Raw genomic sequence first — 5,938 nt, forward strand, 5'->3', positions numbered from 1 at the left:
CGTTTATAATTGTACATATATGACAATTTAAATTAACATGAAGCTTTTAACACATTTTCTTAATATAAATAAATATCCAAAGGTAACTATAATTGTTTATCACAATTTGTCTATGTTTTAAAATCTAAAATAATATTTCATTGGACCAGGTAACACTAGAGCGTTGCATAGTCAGTTGATTTGCTAAAGCAGTCACTCTCTTCTTTACTTTTTATGAACTTGATCTTGTGTTACCAATAGGATGTATATTCAGAAAGATCATTTTCACAAATTCCAAAAAGTTCCCATGAGATTTGGGATATGGCACGCGGAAAACAAAAAAAGGAGAAGATAAGCATCTGCAGAGCTTTGATGAGTAGATGAATCTAACATGGTATTATTCATTGCCAACCAGTATTCCCTTATCTGATCATCACCTGTTCAAAAACAATTTTTGTATGCAATTAATATATGAGAATGCTTTTATAATGCTCGTGGATAAAAGCTGATTATAGCCTTCCACCCTGGCGAAAGTTTCGGATCGAAATTTATTCCAAATTATTCCGAAAATAAATTGGTTTAGGTCAATCACATGTAGGATTGAAAATTTCCCAATCTATTCGGATTAAAAATTCGGATTGGTTTGAATAAAAATTTCAGAATCGTTCGGATTGTTTTTGGAATGAATTCGTATGGATTTGGTCATAACCATATCTAAAAAAATATATATAACCTTATAAGAATTGCTATTCAACATTATCAAAATTTTTATATATATTTTTTCAATATAAATAATATTCTTTCGTAAAATTGTTATAGAAGTTAGCTTTCATAAATAAGTGAAAAGTCATTTTAATGCAAAAATCAATTTAGATTTATATTAATGATTATTTAAATTTCCTACCTTAAAATTGCAAGACACTTCAAAGATTTGAAAACTCTTCCTTTCTTTGTATTGCGGCTAGAGCGCAGAAGGCTGTAAGATTGGTTTCGCTCCTTGTGCTGACTTACGAATCACAGTTTTTAACTATCCACACCATCGCTATTGGAAGTCAATACTTAAAAATCATGGGAATGGAAATTTTCAACCCCATACATCTGCAATAGGAGATGTTATGATATACGATATCACAATATTAGGATATTTAATACTTTCTATTCCCAGAATTAAAGTTTTTAACCCCCAAAAATAATATTATTTATGTATTAAATGTTTATCGCAATGGTGCGTCATTGAAAATTTCTAAGATCTGCGAACACCCTCGTGATATTATAACTATTCTCGGTAAAAAAATTCCATTCTGATAACGTCATCGTCGATTTCTGGAATACTCATCTATGCAAACAAAAATAATTAAACGTTCTTCTTTGATATTTGCCGACAGAGGCGTCATATTTCATATAATGTTAAAGAATTTCTGGGGTAAACAAAATTCCATTCTGATGACGGCACCATAGGTCTAGGAATCCTTATCTACAGTGTTGCCATGTTTAAACTTTTTCCGTACGAATAGCAATACGTAAGGTTGAGTCTGGATCGCTATGTGTATGTGCATATCAATGTGAGTTATAAGGTGTGCATCCGTGTTAGACAGGTTAATAGCGCCAGGTAATGAGTCATCACCCCCCTGACAAGTGAGCCACCAGAAGATATGATGACGTAAGTGGTGTCATATCACTGTATATTGATGTGGTGAATTATTATCTTCTTTGATACCTGAGCCGCTGCTCGAGAGATAAGATGATGACGTAGATGGTTTATTTCACATGCACATGAGAGAGTACCAATTCGAAGAAATATTTTTTTAAAACTTCAACAGAACTTTAACTAAAAAACTTTTGCCTTTATTGTTTTTTATTAGTTCTATGGGATGCAGGTAATGCAATAAGATGCAAAATTTATTTCATAGAGATTATTCCTTTTATTCAGCTCCTTGAGAGCTATTGAAGAACTAACTAACCAGCGACTAGCCTAGAGAGACGTATTCAAACTTCAAAGTAAAAAGGTTCTTTCTTTCAGTCACAAGATTATCAGTTTCTTAATTTACGTTTCGTATATAGTTTTTATAAACACTCTGATGAAGACCTCACACATTCTCGTTTCTAGACACGTACAAATAATCAAACATTTCATTCTAAATAGGTTCTTATATTACTAGATTATATTTGCTCATATTCCAAAATTTTTAATGCGCAAAAGATGCATGTATATAGGTGACATTTGATTTGGGGGTTATACATGGCATCCTGTTTTTCACTATTAATTTGATTTACTGCTTCCTGATAGATGAAACATTATTCTGTAGTCTAGAATCTACCAGAAAATTATTTAAAGAAATATGCAAAGTCAGTTGAATGGTTCAGACACGAAAGGTATCTAAAATCATAATAATAGGATTCCATAAGGTAGATCAAATGCTCAGGGATCCTTGTCGCTTTATTCTCGTATCAAGTAGCGAGCGAGCGGGAACTAGAGATACTTTAAAGATTTAAAATAAAAGTTTAAAAAATACAAAATATAATAAAATATTTGAAATTTTTTTCAACCATCCACTGAAGCTACTGTATAGTCTTTATAGAAATCGATATTAATCGACATTAAAAAAATGTTTGAATTCAAAAAATAATGTTGTAAAATTTGTAATATTGCAGAAGGCTTTACGATTGAGCGAATCGAAAAATACCAGCAGTTTCTTAAGAGGTCCTTTTACATACAGTGGATCACTGCAGCAGGTGTAGAATTTATTGACATAGCTAGGATGCGCAATGAACTACTAGCCATGAAGAAAGACGTTATATTTCAAACGTGTCTAGAAGTGTCGATTATAATTTAGAACCTTGTAGAATATTTCGACATAGAGGGGATATAGTATTAGATAAATATGGTAAATTATATGCAGCATGTATAGTTTAGGGAGAAAGAGAGATGTAGAGAAAGAGAGAGAGAGCTATGTTTTTAAAAATGTTGGCTAGAAACCACGTGGACACATATTTGCCTAAATCTGTGGAAAATATACTGAAATGAGACAAGGTACCCTTAGGTATACTTCGGGAGCTTGCGACAATTCTATGGACATCATTTTAGTACTTACTAAAATTTCAGATTCTTCTGTCTTCATAGTCAACAGTTCGAAATTCGTTGACTGACTAACAGCTGTTGGTGCATTTTGCAACAATTTATTGTTAAACTAGTCAAAAAAAACGAGTGAAAGAACGTCATTTTAGTACTCTTGAAACCCACGGGGATGGTTGTTTGAATGCTAAGAACTAGCAATAAGTTTGGCTGACAGCTTCTCAGTGGTGCCAAATTTGACTGGCAGACTATCAAACATGCAAAAAATTCGAGTGGAGAAACGTCATTTTAATACTCTTGAAACTCATTGGGGATGGATTTTTAGGTGCAAAGAACTAACAAAAATTTTGACTGGCAGCTCCTGAGTGGTGCCAAACTTGACTGGCAGGCTGTCAAACATATCAAAAAATGATAAGATGACAATTAAAACCTTCATTTTAGTACTCTTGAAACACACCGGGGATAATTGTTTAGCGGTGCAAACAACTAACAAGAAGTTTGACTGACAGCTCCCGAGTGGTGTCAAAGTTGACTGTCAGGCTGTCAAGCATGCCAGAAATTCGAGTGAAGAAACGTAATTTTAGTACTCTTCAAACCCATTGGGAATGATTGTTTGAAGAATTAAAACTAACATAAAATTTGACTGGCACCTGCTCGATGGTGCCAACATTGATTGGAAGGCTATCAAACATGCCAGTACTCTGGAAACCCATTGAGGATGATTATTTTGGTGTAAACAACTAACGAAGAATTTGACTGGCAGCTACTGAGTACTGCCAAAGTTGACTGTCATTTTAATCAGCAACCGAATGAAAGTTTTGCCCTGTTCATTAACTACAATTTTCATCTATGGGATACTTCTCTAAAACTAATATGTATATAAAAAGAAGAAAGTACGAAAGTCTAACTTTTTACGTAAATTCACAGCTCGCAACAATAGGTTTTAAGAGTACTAACATGACGTTTCTTCACTTGAATTTTTTGGATGTTTGACAGCCTGCCAGTCAACAATCCTTCCTAATGGGTTTCAAGAGTACTAAAATGATGTTTTTTCACTTGAATTTTTGACATTTTTTACAGCCTGTCAGTTAACTTTGGTGCCACTCAGGAGCTGCCAATCAAACTTCTTGTTAGTTGTTTGCACCTAAACAATCATCCCCAATGGGCTTCAAGAGTACTAAAATTACGTTTTCTTACTCGAATTTTTGGCATGTTTGACAGTCTGCCAGTCAACTTTGGCACTACTCAGGAGCTGCCACTCAAACTTCTTGATAGCTCTTTGCACCTACAAAATCATCCCCAATAGGCTTCAAGAGTGAAAATTACGTTCTTTCACTCGAAGTTTCGACATGTTTGACAGTCTGCCAGTCAACTTTGGCACTACTCAGGAGCTGCCAGTCAAACTTATGATTAGTTTTTAGCATCCAAACAATCATTCTTCGTGGGTATGAAAAGTACTAAAATGACGTTTTTTTCACTCGAACATTCGACCAGTTTAACGATAAATTCTTGCAAAATGCACCAACAGATGTTAGCCAGTCAACGTAATTCGAATTGTTGACTATGAAAAGAAAAGTATGTGAAATTTTATTCAGTACAAAAATGACGTCCATGCAATTGTCGCGAGCTCCCGGACATTTTGAACACTAATAATATCTATATTTTCCTAAAATATGTCCACGTGGACAAAGTGGGGGGGGGGGGTGTTTTTCCAAATACCACGGCTGTAACGAGGGGGGGGGGGTCAGCAAGTGGTGAAAAATTGTCCACGTGGTATATGAATGGCCCCAAACACATTCTTTATAGGTCCGATTATATACAGTTGATTACTGTAGCAGATTTAGAATTTTATATGGATATAGCTAGTATGTCAAATCAGCCATTTGAGATGAAGAAAATACAATTTGAAAACGCTTGCTAGAATTTATCAAATAAACGGTAAATTACGTCTCGTCGTCGTTTACGCCGGGGGGTCTGAACCTTTTTACTTGAATTTCCAATAGATTTCATTTCCAATTTCAATTTTATTTTTAATTGAGAAAGTGAATCAAATTTACCAGCAAATTGAAGCTGTCATAAAACTTTTAAAAAGGAGGAAAAATTAAGAAAATTTTGAATGAAAATTCATTAAAAAAAAAGAAAAACGACTGTCGCCAAAATCTTTTTCTTCCTTCTTATCGTTCTCCTTTATCTTGTACAAACTTTGAGTAAAGATTAAAAAATAATTTACCCAAGTTGCTGCAAAGATTTTGTGTTGGTTTTATTAAAAATTGTTAATACTTGTAAATGAAGAGCGGATTGAATCTAATGTGACGTTAGTTCAACTGTTTAATAGAAGCTTTCAAACTTCAAAGCGTTCATACAACAATTTTTAAATATAGGCAGGGTATAATCTAACGGGCAGCTCTGACCAAAAGGGCAGTTCTAAAAAAAAATGGTCAGTTCTAAAACTTGATTATGGGCAGTGCAAAAATACATTTCAAAAGTTGATAGAGGGAGAAAAGAGAGAAAAATTCGCGCACAGGAAGACAAGAATTACTTAAAAATCAAAGACAAGGAAGCAAGGAATTTTTCAAAAATTAACCCAATCATATCTTACATTATTTATCTGTATTTGTATACTCATATATATCAAGACAACTTCAATATTCTTTTCTTATTATTTTTCATAAAATTTAAGAATTGAAAATACTTAATGCAATCTATTATTAACTAATTACAAAATTAACAAAATTATTGTAAATTATGCAAATAACAATGTTTTTTTTTCAAAATTTAAAAGACTTGATTATTAGAATCTCCCATATTACAAGAGCTTATATTCCGTACCAACTGTAAGTATATGCTATACCTCGCTGAGAGAAATGTATGTGTAGCAGAAAAGAT

At 33.3% G+C, this 5,938-nt stretch overlaps 2 protein-coding genes across 2 annotated transcripts in view; one reads left to right on the plus strand and one right to left on the minus strand.

The window, feature by feature from the left end:
- LOC117173543 (LARGE xylosyl- and glucuronyltransferase 2-like) overlaps positions 1 to 5,938 on the plus strand; it is a 418,028-nt gene that overhangs the window by 382,649 nt on the left and 29,441 nt on the right. The gene's annotated exons all lie outside the window — the stretch shown is intronic.
- The window catches only part of LOC117172980, a 249,464-nt gene continuing 243,882 nt past the window's right edge, over positions 357 to 5,938 (minus strand). Inside the window, exons 8-9 of the mRNA XM_033361316.1 lie at positions 884 to 1,077; positions 357 to 416 (exon numbers count right to left, since the gene is read on the minus strand). The gene's annotated coding sequence lies outside the window, so the exon portion shown is untranslated. The remainder of the gene's footprint in view (positions 417 to 883; positions 1,078 to 5,938) is intronic.

The sequence above is a fragment of the Belonocnema kinseyi genome, chromosome 5, assembly GCF_010883055.1.
Source record: "Belonocnema kinseyi isolate 2016_QV_RU_SX_M_011 chromosome 5, B_treatae_v1, whole genome shotgun sequence".
NCBI lineage: Eukaryota > Metazoa > Arthropoda > Insecta > Hymenoptera > Cynipidae > Belonocnema > Belonocnema kinseyi.